The 17,293-nt window shown below is 37.8% G+C and overlaps 1 protein-coding gene across 1 annotated transcript in view; it reads right to left on the reverse strand.

The window, feature by feature from the left end:
- LOC124153278 (neuropeptide F receptor) overlaps positions 1 to 17,293 on the reverse strand; it is a gene marked incomplete at its 3' end in the record, with an annotated part of 334,845 nt that overhangs the window by 165,333 nt on the left and 152,219 nt on the right. Inside the window, exon 3 of the mRNA XM_046526376.1 lies at positions 3,441 to 3,580. The remainder of the gene's footprint in view (positions 1 to 3,440; positions 3,581 to 17,293) is intronic.

Below are 17,293 nucleotides of genomic sequence, written 5' to 3' on the forward strand. Positions count from 1 at the left end.
GAGGAAGGGTGAGAAAGGAGAATGGCGACATTGACCTCGGAGACGGCGACGACGGCGGATGGAGAGAGGAGACAAGAGAGAGCCATTCCATTCGCCAGCCTCGAGTACGTTGGATTAATGCTTTTCGTTTTTCTTTTTGTTCACGAGGGAAGCCGATTAAGATCGCGTCTCGGGGGCCAGACGCCCCCAAAAAGTGTTGCAAGGGCAGCTAAGTGTGTGACCACTTTAATCCTCGAGTTAAGATTTCGGGGAAAACCACAGAAGCAGCCGTGATGAAGGCTTTGAGCTCCACAGGTTTTTCTTGAAGAAAAGAACCCGCCTAGAGGACTTGAAAGCAATTAGAAGCTGCCGCGGGATGAGGTCCTTTTTGCCGAGCGAAAACATGAGGCATGAATCCTCAAAGCTTAACACTGTCGTTTTCCGAATGCGAGGATTCTCGGGCAAAGAACATCCACGAAACATGATGTCTTCGTTCTCAATGCAGCAAAAGGCGCGAAATGGTGGCTTATATCATGGACCAGAATAATATTATTTTCACACTCCCCTGTAGTAAATACAATGAATATTAGTAGCATCTTTGTAAAGGCATGATTTGGAGAATTTAAAATCATTTCAAATTTGCTATTTACTCATGAATATTAATTAGAAACCATAGGGGAAAAGAGGGCATGTTACTGAATGTAAGGAAAGCCTGTAGAAGTCCGTTCACCTATACTGCTACCTAGTGAAGGGAAAAAAAAAATTCTTGGACTTCGAATAATTAACGCTTTTTTCATACAAAGCTTTTTTAATATTTTTTCCTTTCTTATATTAAGTTGTTACCTGAAAAGGCTGTCCTTTAGGTATTAAAAATATATTATTGACGAGTGTTATAAACTGATGTTTAATTATATGATGTAATCATTTTGAAGGATTAGTGTTTACATGTAAATATTGAAACATTTAATATGACCTATGTAACATTTTTGAAGCATCGAATATGAATTACGAAAGGTATTAACAATGAGATAGGTACATGGCGTCTGTGTAATCACACTCATTGTCCGTGGTCTCGAACACACATTTTGGAGACTCATTATTAAGAAACTGAAGAAAGAAGCACATCGCAAATAAAAAATATTACAAGTATGACAATTAGATTCAGTATGCTAAATGAGCCGAATAAAATGTTTCAGACATTTTTTTCACATTATTCTCGAGCCGAATGGAAAAAAAGTTTTTTTTTCAAACGTTCCGGTTTTTCTCAAGGTGCCCATCCCCCTCACCTCCATAGTGATCTATCACGATATTTTGTATTTCTCGTAAGCGTTCTTGTTTGAACAAATTGTCACTTTGTCTCTTACCCTGGGATGCCGAAGCATTCTGAAAGTATGTTGCAGATATAAATACCAACAGCGTAATAGATAATAATTGCCTTTCACGATTAAAAATAGAAATGCATAATTTTAGACTACACATTCAATATAATTCCGATGCAAATTTGCCGTACAATCATTGGATAAAATATCGAATGCTCGTGGTGATATTTTCTATTAGAATTTCATGTTGGTATATCTGATTCACGCCACCTAGAACCATATGGTGGACCCTTGCTCCACCTGTAAACCATAGGAGTTATAGCCAACGCCTTCTGCAGTAATCTCAAGATTGAAACTGACCGTTTTTTATCATACTACCGATGCTTCATCAAACACGCACGGTTTTATCTTGTTAGTGTCCCCGTCAGATGAAGCCACAGTCTCATTCAATAATTTTTTGCGTGAAAAATGCTAATTTGAAATTATTTCAAAATTTAACTCAAGTAAGGATTTTCACGAGGTCACGCTCGCATCGATTACTTGAAAAATACACACTACTAGATAAAATTGATGATGACACCAGTATTATAAAAGATAGGATAAATACTATTCGATTGGAAGTACCAAAAGAAAGGATAATCACAGACGGTAAATTGATATATGTTAAATGGATGAGTACAACTTGACGAAATTTTTAAATTAACACAAGGTTGTTGGAGATTGGTTATATAAACCTTTATTTTAAATCAACAAATTCATTCGCCAAAATGCCCAAAATTTTGTTTTGCAGTTGATTTCTATTGGTGTTGAATTTTCTCTTAAATTTTAAAGCTGAAAAGTTTCTATGACCTTTTCAGTTTTGTGTTAGTTTATAAAAAACTCAGGTAGGAAAAATTGTTGATTTAATAAATTATTGAAATTTAGCTCATGAGGTGAGATGGCACGCAGCGTATTATTTTACGGTCTCTTTTTTCAACCAAGAGACCTCGATGGAAATTGATATCATTAAATACGAACAAATGTACGCAGAATTTATTTTAAAGTTACGATTTCACCACTGACCTCACACACGTGTGTCACAACATTTAATTAAGGTGTAATTTTAGCATATCCGAGATTTTATGCTGGACGTAAGAGGGGAAAGTTCGTATTGGACTCGTCCTCGTTAATTAACGCGTCATACATACATACATATTATGTGATTGCTCTCAGCTCAGGAGAATTTCCATCCGCGTTTCCGAAAATTTTCCTTGTTCGTACGAATTCCATTTCGTTGGAAAATCAGTGAATCACACCTAATTCTACCCTTTCCTCTTTTGCTCTCTTTTGAAATACTGCAGCGAGGTTTGTGTGATTCACAACGGGGCGCAGGTGCCTTCAGCAGATTGTGCGCCTGAGTCTCGGCCCTCGCCAATAAATACCACCCAAAACCACCACTGAATTCAAATCAAAATCCCCACGTTTGCAGTCACAAACATGTCACCAGTAGCCTTCAGTGCCACCACTTGCAAAGGTATTTGGTATCTTCTTCCAAACCGTATTTTACCACTTCATTATAATACGCTTCTTCTCCCGACCTTCTGATCCATATTAAGTTTCATAAGAGCATTTTCCTCAGCAAATTGAGTTCGTAAATATCGAAATGGGTTTTGTCCTTAAATAATTCCTACCTTTGATAAAATATAGAGATTAAATTTCCAAATTTGAGATGTATTAAAATTTTTTACCAACATTTACTCCATATATCTTGAAAGTTTCGGGATCATGCTGAAATATTTTTAGTTACAATGTGCCACAAGAAATCGGTAGATGCCTTGAGCGTTTTTTTGCCTTTTTGCCTGAGATATTCGTGCATTTGGATATACATAATCAACGTGCAGAACTGAGCTTAAAAATTCTAGCTGATTCTACTTCCTCTTTTAATGATTTCAAATCTCCTTGAAAAGTATGATTAAACCGTAAAAAGTAAAATTTTAATGAACTTTACAATTCCCCAATATTTTGCATTATAATTAGAATATTAGTTTTGGTGAAATACTTCCACTGGACTCGGTGTCAAACACAACTTCTCAAAAGAACTCTAAGTAGGATATAAACCAATATTTTATAAATTAGAAATACATAGAAACGATTCCTCCTTACTTTTCTATCTAGCTGCGATCCTCTCCTCCGCAATGCAGCCACAAAAGGGGTCCAGAAGACTGGATTAATCGCCAAAAGTGATCCGATTACAACCCGGGATTTTCTTGTCATAGGTCACACTCTGCATGGCAGCAGTCAATCTGCAAATAAAATGAAATTTTGGACATATTTTGGAACAGAAATTACAGTTGATGACATTTTCGTGACATTATCGAAGGACACAACTGTTTAAGGTAAAACGCTTCTATAATAATTATCTATACTATAACAAAATGAGCATACTTACGTGCAGACTATTGCATGGCACAAATTTGTAAGGTAAATTTTATGCACTATTTCTATGATTGCAACGTTGCAATGGTATATCAAATTTAGTTTTGTTTATAAAATATAACGCCCACAAATGTCGCTATAAGCAACAGATATTAGAAGTTGCGAGCCTACACAAAATTACTTCATTTCTGACTTCTGCACTCTATTTATTGCGTACTAAAACTACTTCTTAAATCAAAGAATGAAATAGGATACTGCAGGACTTAAGAAGACAAAATAGAGAGTGTGGACTATGATAAAGAGGGAATTTACTTGAAGGTCAGGATAATGGAAGAATACGATTGAAAAGTCACATTTCTATATGATATAGCATTAAAGATCAATCTGAAAAATATCACGAGGCAAAATTGGCCCAAATCCTTTGCTGATGACTTCCAGAGAGAGAACAGAATAGTCCGTCTATTGATATGCAAAATGTTTACACTAATATTAGGCATATAGTTGATAGCAGAAATATATTTCTGAACACCTCACCTTTCAATGCCTTTATCCATTAAACAATCAATATTGTTGAACTAAATGGAAAAAGGATAATCTCCTAAATCGCCGTATATGATCATCAATACTATTAATCCTACATAGCCAAATGCTTCCTTGAAATTGTGAAAAAAATGCATCAGCTTTTTTTTAATTAATTTGATTTAAGAATGTCGTGAAGAAAGTGTGCAGATGAGTTTTACTATATCTACCCTTGAGCGGTGTTAACTACTATGTGGTAAGCTCAGACTGTTAAAGATGGTAATAATATTTCAGTTGAGAATTGCGCTGCTGGTCTTGGCTTTCGGCGACTGCTTAGCTACCGTGAGATCTCCGTTTTAAGGCTTAACACGCGAGGGAGCTTTCAATTGCGGCTTCTGTTTATACGGACCTCCTTGATTATATCTAAACGCGCAGTTGAAAATGAGCGGTGTTTACTCTGAGTTCGTGATCACGCGAGGCGCCACGTGGTTTGTAAGTGGGTAACGAGAGTGGATTTGAAGGGAAATCTCTCTCGAAGCTGAGATATCAATCTCACACAATCCCTCGATTATGACTTTGGGTCTTCGGCACGCAAACCGCAGCGATGGTAAATAGGGGAGGCGCACGAATACAATTCCCAGAGGGCTCAAGAGCCACTCACTGATTCCCTCCGAATTTCGGCAATTTTCATCGCTTCCACGCGGAAAACTTACCCCTTCTCTCGCTCACCAATCTCCCTCCCGATCCGGGACAAAAAAAACAAACCGCACCCTCATTCCTATTCGGAGAGTAAAAGATAAAACTCTACCCGCGTTTAGCATCAAACCGCATATCCAGCTCTTACCGCACGCCCCCCGTTTCTTCGGAGGGCGGCAGGAGGGGGAAAAGAGCCATTTGCTCCCACTTCCCTAACAACCATTCGTAACATGCCGTAAAGCGAACGAGGGGTGTGAAAAGAGAGAAACCCATTCATAATAAAACATATTCAAGCTTCAAATGAGCACAGCATGATTGCTGTATCTTAAATATTTGAAATATTCACTATATGCCTTTTCATTGTCTAGATTGGAAAAAAATTCAATGATTTAATTAATTAAACGTCATAAATTTACGTGCATAGTATTTATAACGCAGATTTTAACGAATTGGCTGAGAGATGCAAGGGACTCGAAAGCTGCGAGCTACAACTGCTTGACTTGTTAAGAATGTACATCTTTCCGAGGTATCTTTCTCAAGGTCCGATAAAATATGAAAGATATTTTTCTTTGTGGATTGCAGTAGAAATTCCTTTCCTATGAATAATAAAGGATGATAATAAATACTTGATAGTACTCGGCACGAGATTCTCTCCAACACTCATTATTTTTAATTCTCAAAACGACTTATCCGCTTTTCTTTGCTGACGACCTAGTTGATTCACCGCAGAAGTAACAGATAGGTTTGAACTAACGTTTTAACTTTTTACATCAATTATGATCTCTCTTCTTAGTGAATAAAACCATGCAGAAACTTAAATACACAAATAATAATTTGTAGAGTTTATAAATAAATTCCATCTAATATTTAAGATGATAAAAGACATTTTAGTCCACATTGTACTTATTTTAACGGAAGATATACCATTGTTCATTTTCTTGTTCCTATGTCGTGATTACACCAAGTAAAGCCTCAAAAGTTAAATAGTCTGTAAAAATAAGTGCAAGGCATTCTATGAGGAAATTGAGGGAAAGAGAAAAGAGCAGAAGCCCATAGTGGAAGAGGATGAGAGAATCCAGCGATGAATGTCCACCGTCGCCGAACGACATCTGATCCGTCTTCCAGCAGATTCTCTCTGCCCCCCCACCCCCGTCCCCGATCAACCAATCGCTGAGCAGCATTTTTTTCTTTCCTTTCCTCGACCTCAGAGTCGTCGTGGCGCCTCTTTTCCCTTTTTTGTTCTCTTTGATTGATGAGATCACGGAGGATTCAGATGTGGGTTATTTGATTTGCTAAGCGGTCGCCTTATTTTCATCCCAACGACGAAAACTCACTTTAAAAGTGATTTATGCCGGAGTAAAAGTATATTAAAAACGATTCCGGAGAATATTTTTCAAGTAAATACATTTACCATATGCCACGCCTACTGAATGATGTCGAGATGTTATTGGTTCTTCTCAGAGTCCTAATCTCCTGCATGAGAGGAGCATGTCCACGTTTGCACCACTCGAAGGTAGGCAGTATATATATATGAGCATTTTACGCCTCCTACTGCTGCCTTATAAGATCTAACAACCCTATAAGATTCTATAACGAACGAACCCGGTCACGAACGCACAAATAGGCCTTAACATTTTCATGAAAATAGGGAAGTTACGTTCCGATTGTAATCTCAGGTGGATCTATGCGGTATAAGCCGCTATCATCAGAGAAATATGGGAGGAAGGTTTGGCTGTCAAGTCCCACAATGGAGTGCATACTCACACACAAATAAAATTGGTCAATTTATTTCTTATCATTATGAGAATTTATCAAGTAACGAAGCGATTGTAATAAACAATCATTTTTATGATAATTTTTCCAATGAAGCGTTTCTAGTAAATAATCCTTTTTTTAATTTTATTCACAATGTTAAATTACTGTAGTTGGTAATCGTACACCTTTATCAATACAGCATAGTGTCTTGGGTTTTCATTATATTAATTACCTTGACAACGTAAAATTACATCAATATACCATTAAATATTGAATATTTGATCGCAACTAACATCAATGTAATATTGACTACGTACTCCTCTCATATTATTTATTTGCGTTTGGTATTAAATCATCGTTTTGAATAAGCTCCTCTTGGAATGCAGTGATCACTGAGGAAGTAGCACGATATCTCGGATGATCCTGCCCAAGGTTCGTCAGCTGGCCACAAAACTGCGGCAACGAGGAAATTTGAAATTACAAAATCATTTCAGCCAGAAGTAGCATAGCAGTCCACCTAAAATTTGGAATTTCCTTAAAGGACACAGACTTTCCCGTACACCTAATACGGCGACTTTTACTTTCTGTTTAAATTTCGCCTTTTTCTCTCCATTACACGCACTCAATCACTTTCATCTGTAGATGCGAAGCAATGTTAAAGGGAGAAAATGCGAATTCCTATTCTATATTACGGAAAGGTTTTCCTTAACTTCAATGAAATTCAGCCCCATCTTACTCATTCACTGAGTGACGTCATGTCCAGCCTCGAATAGATGCGACGTCATTGGTAGCAAGTATGAAACAACCAAAAAAGCTTTGGATTCTTATCCTTTGGCAGAAAAATGCTGCCGAGATGATCCCACTATTTTCTTTCAATAATGACCAGCATCAAGGGGAAAATATTTCTCATGTATTAATTGATTTCTACATAATGTATCTGGCATAGTTGGTGTTTCTCCCCCGATGAGTTAGGATCCCGTTTCCATTTTTTCTACGTGGAAACGCTACAATAGCTCACCACTCATGATGAAAAACGAGAGCTTTTCCAAAGACCCGCTTATTGTTTTTACTTTGCTCCTTTCAAGCAAAATGTGAAAGGGATTAAAAAGGATGGCTCTAATTCCAGAAAAAGAGCCACAGAATCGGTCAGCTGGGAATAACTGGGGGGAAGTGTGAATGCTTTTTCAGGTAATTAAATGAAAATAGGGATAAAATCCACAGTTTTGGGCCTTATACTGTATAATGTTGTTAAATTGCTTTGACCAATCGCACAAAATCTTTCTTGGTCATAGGATAGTTTGAAAGAATTAATTCAATTGATATACTGAAATATTTAATTGGATGCACCGAGGACTAATGAAACTACGGTTTTCAATGTGACTGAGGGATTTTAACCGAGATATGAAGAATTTTTGTCAAAATCAAGGGTGGTTATTAATAAAACAAGGTATGTCCAATGAATATCCTTCCCCATCTATTCAGGGTCGATATTCAAGTTACCAATTCCATGGAACTTCTAAATGAAAATGTATTAAATATCTGTCCTAAATTATTTTTTTTCTATACATCTTTTCGAAGACGTTGTATATTTTTACATCCTTAATGCACTAGGAGGCTTTAGCATTAAGTTCGCGAAAAAAAGAGCAGATTAATTTTAGGAAACGACTTCATCTGGCTAAGCGTCAGAAAAAAACTGGACTAAATTACTTGCGCTAATACAGATATACAGAGAGCAACTTACAAATCAAAATAATATAGCGGCGGATCAAAATCGGGCACTTTGCTTCTGGCTTGAATTAGAGCGCATATTTAGGTCAAATGCAAGGTGCCAAAATGCGATGTAGCAATGAGGATCGCCATCTAAGACTCAACATGGAAGCAATGTCGAATCCTTCATGAAAATTGTTACAATGAATATGCAGACCATTTTTGTTTTTGCACGGAATGAATTGGGAATGTTTTTCTACCTAGCACAGAGACCTCATTTTGCTTTCGCCTCCGCTTTTACGGCGGGGAAAGAGAAACCTTTTGCGTCAAATTTATGGACGATCAAGTGACGGGAATGAAGAGAGCACCGAGGTTTACGGTCTTTGCGAGAGTCGGGCGCGCGCAAAGGCAGCGGTGTTATGGCCACAGCATGAGAATGAAACGTAAAATGAAAGCAATGGCATCCTTAGGGCTAAGTCCACATCAAAGCAGGCGGCTCCAGCTTAAAGAAGATGGATCCATATGCCTGCGAGAGACTATTGTCTCTTGCCGTGATGGACAGCTCGTGACAAAGAAGGGATACTCTTCTCTCCTCATGATATGAAGGAAAATGAAGAGAATATCCTATAAAATATTCTTGAGGGAGATACACAGAGAGGGACACAGATCAACATGAGTTTCCTTAGTGACTAAAGTGAGTTACAATTGAAAGTAGAGTAGAAGCACGTTTAGGTTGGGTCAAAGGCAACCGTTTTTTACATTAATGCCACCGGTGAACTCTTAACAGACTACGGAAAAATAAATACGGGTTATTGAGTAATGGATTACAAAAATTACCATTACTTAGAATCCTTACCAATTTTCGGCTACTTAGAATTTAAAGTGCTGCACTTTGGGATGATAAATGGTAAGAGTTACCGTCTCCGTCCAGTTTTCCCTGTTCCCTTGAACCTTATTTTCCGATGGAGGTAATAATTCCATGTCCATTCGATTCGATGTCAGATCCATTTCGATGGAGGTAATAATTCCCCCTCAACGTCCTTTCCCAAAACTCTGACGAATGTTACATGAGCACGAGAAAACAGATGGTTACCACCGATACAAGAGATAATTATTACAAATTACCTACAGTAAAAGAATATTTTTAAGGTTCACGGAGAAAAAATTAGCATGCTAAGATTTGCCGATGACATAGCCGTTATAGCAGAAACAGAGAGGGATTTGAAAAATATTCTGATTAATATGGGTAGGGTAATGGGTAGATATCAACTGAAAATAAGCACGAAGAAAACCAAGATCTTAGTATGCAGCAGAAGAGGAGAAGTCAAGACTAAAATTAAAATAGGGAAGCAAAAACTGATAGAGGTGGATGAATTCGGTTATTTGGGAAGCAAGATAACTAGTGACGGGAGGAGTAAGAAAGAAATTATCAGCAGAATAGTCCAGGCGAGGAGAGCATTCCACCAAAAGATAGACCTGCTCACAGCGGGAAACTTAAATATGGAAGTAAAGAAACAATTTATAAGAACCTACATTTGGAGTATGCTCCTATACGGAAGTGAGGCATGGACAATGACCGCAGCGGAGAAAGAAAGGATAGAGGCCTTCGAAACGTGGTGCTACAGAAGAATGATGAAAATCAAATGGATCGACCGAGTTAGTAACGAGGAAGTCCTAAGAAGAGTGGGAGAGAAGAGAAGCCTCATGAAAACCTTAACAAGAAGACGAAACAACCTTATAGGCCACATCTTGAGACATGATGGCTTGATGAAGCCAAGTGTCGAGGGACAAGTGGAAGGAAATAGAACGGAAAAGGAAGACCTCGAACAAAATATATGGAACAAGTGAAGACGGATGTGAAAGAGGAGAAATACGTAGGTGTGAAAAGATTAGCTGATTGGAGAACTGAGTGGAGAGCTGCGTCAAACCAATCCTAGGATTGTTGACCAGTGATGATGATGATGACATAGTATTAAGAGCATTCAAACAAATAATGGCCGAGAATGATTATGAAAAACCTTAGCAAGGCCTAAACATTTTAATAATCTTACATTATCAACCTCGGCGATTTAGTCAGCATCGAATTTCCCTCTTTATAATATTACCACTTGAATGACATTAAGCTTTGACCCGCATAAAACCTCACGAATGCTATTAACGTAAAATAAATACACTTAACTCTATAGGTCAAAATAAATGTGTCTATACTTAATTCGAACATTATTGATGCATTCCTGCTTTCGTATTTTATGAAATTCATATTTATCTGTCACTTTTGTATTTTACGGTAATTTTCTTTTTTGGGTATCTAAATAATGGCGCTTGCATTAATTATTAGCATAGAAAACGAATTTGAGACTAATAAAATTCATTGCATCACAATAAAACTATTAACTCTACTTTTTAGGAGTGAAATTTAATGAAAGCGACTCACAATTCTGTCTCTGTGGAAGTGTACTTATGACTTCAATTGGTTCAATGTCGTAAGATGCTTGATTTAATGTGTTAATTTAATAAAAATATCTTTAAGGTTAATAAGCCTGATTGTGAATACTTCGTATGAAGGCTTTGACTAGGCTTGAGCTCCAGTCACCATTGTTGAGAAAACTGAGGTTGGCCGTATTTTAATGCTTCATTTACTCAACCATTATAGTAAGCACTCGTATTGCAAGATCGTTTATTTATAATATTCCTGAAATTTTGGGTGAATTAATAGTTTGCATAGATCTCTCATCGGAAAAGTAATTACAGCATTAGCAATTTGTATTAGAGCATTATGTCAGAAGCAATCTCGTCTCATTTTTCTTGAATCAGGGGCGAAAAATAGGCATGGACCTGGCCTGCATGTACAATGGTAAAAGGTTTCACAAGAGAGCTCTCGTGTTTGGGAAACGCCATGAATCAGTCGGGTGCTTATAAAGCAGTTGGATCGAGCGCTCCACTCGATGGATGGAATCAAGTGGAGCGGTCCACAAAGCCATCGGAAGCACAACTGCTGCAAGTGCATGCGCATCCGCTTGCTGCATTGGAGGATGCACTCAATGTCGTCCATCGCTGGTTCCTCTACAATGTGGAGGATGAAGAGTAATTGAGTGTGTTTGCAATGGACCTTGGCAGCTTCTTAACCCAAGCAACCAGGACTGAAATGAAAGTTGTAGCTGTGAAATTTTGATGAAGAGACGAGTTTTGATACCTAAATGTAATTATCGTCGCTGAATAAGTTCCGAGGTTTTCCAATAAAATCTTTTACTAGGAAACGATGTTTCTCGTAAAAATATCGATGTTGTTTCAGTGCTTTATGCACAAATTTTTCGTGTGAAAGTTACGGCAACGATGAATGGAAATGTTCGGATTGTGATCAAATTTCCCGCACAATACATACAAAAAACATTTTGTAGGAATAACAAAATGCTAATAAAATTACTTATTATAAAAGTCAGCCTTAAAACTGCTCTCCGTGACTAGTATCCACGCCGCCCCATTGACAGCGCGGCTCAGATAGAATGCTTACGAGATGTACCATCTGAAGACATGCGGGACGATTAAAAGGATTTGACATAAAAATTAAATTTAATTCCATCCAAATGAAGAAATTGATATGGACAATGATAACTTTAGCAAAAACTTTCAAGAAAGAAAAGGAAAACAAAATTATGATGTAGTAGCTCCAGACATTATCCGGAAGTCCGAATATTCCACAAAGGAAAAAAAACCACTTGCCATGGCTTAGATTCGACCCCGGATCTGACGACAACGCACCAAATATTCGAGCACTTCAACTACCAAAGCATCTTCTTTCAGATTTTTTTTGTTTTAGAGGACAAGATGGTTTATGCTACCAGAAGCACAAAAATATATTACGTAATGATTAAAAGTCAATGTAACTAATTATACCAAGAAATATACAATTATTTTCAATGATAATAACAAAATAAATAATATGTCAAAGTCCAGTATGTTTTTATGCATATCGCTTCGGTCTTGAACTTAAATCAGAACGCTAGGTTCCTAGAATTGGAGGAAATCGTGGTCTCGCTAACGACGTACCGTCACGAAGTCACCGGTGACTTTAAGTTCGAAAATCTGAGAGATCGGAGTTCGGAACCCGATCAAGGCAAATGTATTTTTCTCTGTGGGGTTGAGAAACTTCAATGCGCACTTACGGGTGATTCTGTAAAGGTAAAGAGCAAGCTGAGCCGCGTTTATTTCTTTTAATAACGATATTTAGACAACAAGCCGCAGTTTTCAGAGCCGTAAACTTCCTCGGGGACTGTACGCTTCTCTACCTAATGGTGGCGTGGCTTCTACGTCGGTAAAGACCAAAGACGGTATTACAAAATTATGAGCATAAAATGTGCTTCCAACCTCGGTGTATTTTAATGGTATTTATAATGCCAAACCACCTCCGGGAGTTATTTTAAGGATAAATAAATTGAAATTAGAGCTTTTACCCAAATTTATTTGTATAATGTCATAATATATCGAATGAATAATTTTTCAATACTATTTCTTGCGAGTACAAATATTTTATAGTAAACATAGAGCGAATGAATTGCTCTGTCGTCAGCGCCGCGCAGCGGTCATTTAAAAACAATTGAAAAGCATCTGAAAAGACAGCAGAGATCAGAGAAGCTTCGACGTGACGGACTGTGGCGTCCTCCTTCATGTCATGATGACGATAATAATAGTATCTATACACTCAGGATAGGAATATATATGCATGAGATCATACTAACAATAAGACAAATAAAACCTAGTATTACATAGGTATAGCCATTTCAAGTGGGGCACTTATATTTGTGGTGGTTTTATCGCAGCACTCTCTCAAACGGTAGTACCTAATACGTACATGAATAAACCGTTCTCCGATTGTAGTAACAAAGTTATTATAGAACACGACATCACTATCAGCTCGATATGCTACACATGAGTCGAAATTGCTTGCTGCGCTGGGGATATTTTTAAAACCAATTACAATGCACTCGAAGTGGAAAAATATGTGAAGCTTCAACGGTGCGGGCTGGAGCCTCCCCCTTATATAATCCTCTTTCATGGGGCACTCCTTCGCTGGACAGCGGATTGCACGCTTGTCGTGGCGTGACTTCTCCGACGGAAAAGACCACTGGTGTTACAAAAATTATGAGCACAAAATACTAACAGAATACAATCATTTATTATCTTAGATTTTCCCGGCGTATCTGGAGCAGAAACGTTTCCCGGGTTTTCCACCGGTTGATGTTCTCCATTTCTCCCGACGTTTCGAACAGAGAATCCCCTGAAGAAGATCCCCTGAGGATGATCAGCAAGTCACTGCTCGAAACGTCGGTAAACATGGATAACATCAACCGGTGGAAAACCCGAGAAACATTTCTGCAGAATATATTCTTATTTGTCCGTTCGTCGCGATGGCTTTGAAATAAAACCGCTGTTTTCTATCAAACGGTAATGATTCAAAATTAAAGAAAGTATTTTAAACCATTCTCTCACCACGGAAGAAAAATCAGTATAATAGACATAATCACAACCAGCGAAACACGTTTATTTTCCGTTATAATTGCTTGCTGCTCTAGGGACACCGATTATAAGGGTATATAAGGATATATATATTCCAAGCTTCAACGGGGCAAACTGAAGCCTCATCTCTTATCCCCCAGGATAAGTCCAAGAAAAAGATTCCAGTCAAGCAGTCAATACTTATTTTTGCTCACTAATACTTTACTCAGTGTTTTAAGAGTTCCGTAGAGAAAGCTTAGCTCAAAGACGGATTAAATTTCAATGGTTTGGAAAAATTCTCCATCCCCTTCTCTCGTACAAGCGAGAAATACTTTGCTCTCGCAAAAGAGACGATCAAACGATGCCGTGGCATGTGGAGCTCTTTTGAAAAATATTAATTTAAGAATTTTATTTCAACCCACTCCCCCCCATACTACCCTCCCTATCTCTCCGCTCCAATCTGTCGCACTGAATTTCTTTGCTAAACTCACGGCTTTTCCCGCAAGTTGCTGAGTTTCCACCGCTTCGTCTCCAAGAATATTCTGGGGAGACCTAACATCTTATGCAGAACGAGACCACTCTTCCGTCACACGGAAATGAAATCAAGGATATTTTAGACGTCGCACAATATTCCTTTGAATATTGGCGAGGAATTTTTTTTAGATTTTTTTTCGTAACCACTAAGCCAAATGGAAAACTGTTCTCTTATTTATTTTATTTCTCGTGAATTCATAATAACAAAAATTTCTTTACGTCCATTTACTGAATGAGCCTTGGACGGATACGATGCCTTTCGGGCTCCAAAAGCTACAAATGTATATTAAATCAGAAATGTTGCGGGGAACGAATCGAACAATATGAGGCTTGATATATTATTTTGATTTTCTCGCAATTTCATTTCCTTAATATTTTAGTAATTAATGAAATGCGTGTTAATGTTAAGGAATATTGAAGAGTCAAGCTCATACTTTTATCTGCTCTAATAAAGTGATATCATTCAATGAACAATATTACGTTGGAAAGAATGATTGGATGTGTCATGATTTTACATTCTTATCCAAACAGATATTTTCTGGTGAAGAGATGACAGTCGCCAAAATAGTAATAGTAATAATTTTAATTGAATCCACAATGTCCATGAATTGTAAAAAGGCGGTAACATGAAGCAGATTCGCAGCTCATGACGGTATACGTGTTATAGGGCTTCCATCAGAAAGGCAATGTACTAAAATATAGGTAATAATGAAGCAAAGAAAATTTTCACATAAATTTTCTGTACGAAGATTAGAGTAAAGACTGGTAACAATTAATGCTTGATTAATATAATTTAGCCATTAAAAGGGATAGACTATTCTAAAATGATGCCAATAAAGTGTAAATAGAACTTCTTCAGAAGAATCTCTTGGCATCGCGATCCATTCAAATTTGTGAAAGCAGCTTTGATCATGAAGTAAAGTCTGATGCTTTAAAGGAAAATAAAGAAAAAAATTAGGAAAATTTTAGGGGAATTTCATACACAGCCAATTGACCTATTCCTTCCAACACACAGGTAACTCCATTTGGACAAGACAAGGAGCTTTATACAATTATAGCAAGCAAAATCACACAACTTCTGTCCATGGCTGTCAGTGGCTTGATTTGATGCATGACCAGTGGAGACCAGGCCTTACTGTACGAAACAAAAACTCACTAAACCCGTTGTGTGCTCCCTAAAAGACGTCCGGACAAATGCTCCAATCACCCTTTTATTTGTTTTCCCAATATTTTCCTTGGTACACATGAAAAATCTTACCAGTATATTGCTCGGTCTGTTTCTTAAAGCACACAGGTTCATATGGAGGATACGGACGTCCATCAGCAGCAGCTTTTTCTGCCTCAGCCTCCCTTTTTCTTCGTGCTGCGCACTGCTTCTCCTCCAGGCGTAACTCCTCAGCAATCCCTGCATCCCATTGACCCTGTTCCATGAAGCGCTGATCTGGACGGTGGCGTGAATCAGTAGGACATACTCCTTCCTCTTCTTCATTTAGCTGGCATGCTAACTCTGTGGAGTTGTAGTCGCGCTCCGAGTCTGGCGGTGGCATGCGCCTTTTCCACACCATCAAGCTTTTAGCATTTTTGCAGTTACAGCCTAATTCGAATTTTTACTGGGAAACTGAAATATCTACCGATTCTTTGAGCGATTACATCTGCGCGGCTCTTTTGCATTAAGCTTTTTCCATTTGAAATACATGGCTCAAGGATCTTCCCAATAGGGAAGTACACTAGTGTTTCAAATGCACCAAAAACATTTTTTAAATTAGAGTTCAGAATAACATAATGTCGTAAAACCACAGTTTAAATCCTAATAGTGAATACTTGATTCGAGATAACCGTCCGAAATATGGAAAAATTCAAAGGCCGCTAAAACGGGTGTCCATGTTGAATATTGGCCGTGACGTCACAAGGCAGTAGCACAAGGCAGCTTCTACGCCGTTTAGTTCTACCACTATTATTGCATAGAAAAATTACTGAATTTGAGGGTATCCGTTTTTTGCTGTTATAAAATATCTTCAGATTATGTATGTGGCTGCTTCTCTTTTGAGTACATGACTTCATCATTGCGTAATATATTAATATTCATTTACGTGTCAACTTCAAGTTTGGAAAGAGTAGTGCGAATAGCACATTGAATCTTAAATAAATAGATGATGGTATTTATTTTTCGCTGGGTATATTTTGGCACAATGCCGTTTATCATGCCAAAACTTTTTTTGTAAGAACTGAGTCAAACTAATAAACCTATTTCAGAAGTTTGCTGCAAGACTTCGTTGCGTATGTATTCACGCCGGCCGGAACGTTCGCCCATCGCAACTAGAATCATGGGATGTTAGCCTTATTTCTGTGCTGGCTGGTTGTTGCAATGGTTCGCTGTCCAGGATGGGTTAAAGAAAAGTTAATCCTGGTTGGGAGAAGGAAAATTCCAACGATTTATAAATGGTATACCAAACTTTGATGTATTTATGGTCACTGAATTTTTGAAAAAGGAGGACAGGTTCAACGCTCCATAGAAATGCGAGGCGTCAAGGCTAACAAGGGGAGACCACGTACCTTGCTCCGTCTTTTTCAATTAGGGCCTTAGTTAGGCTGTAATTAATTAATTTTCATGCGGTACTTTTCACAAGTCATATATAAATGCAAAATATTCTCAATCTTTCCAATGGTTCAGTTGGGGTAGTGGTTGCGTGTACGACTCCCGCCCTAAAGAACTGGGTTCAAGTCATGGTCATGTCAGTATATTTTGTTGTCTTCATTGTGGTCATACGGCGTCAAGTTTATCATTAATTTTAATTGCAGCAATCATAGACATGAGATAATTTTTTTATCATCATAATAGCGTTTAGGTATTTTAGCAGAGTTATTACAAACTCAGA

The sequence above is a fragment of the Ischnura elegans genome, chromosome 2 (genome assembly GCF_921293095.1).
Source record: "Ischnura elegans chromosome 2, ioIscEleg1.1, whole genome shotgun sequence".
NCBI classification, from domain to species: domain Eukaryota; kingdom Metazoa; phylum Arthropoda; class Insecta; order Odonata; family Coenagrionidae; genus Ischnura; species Ischnura elegans.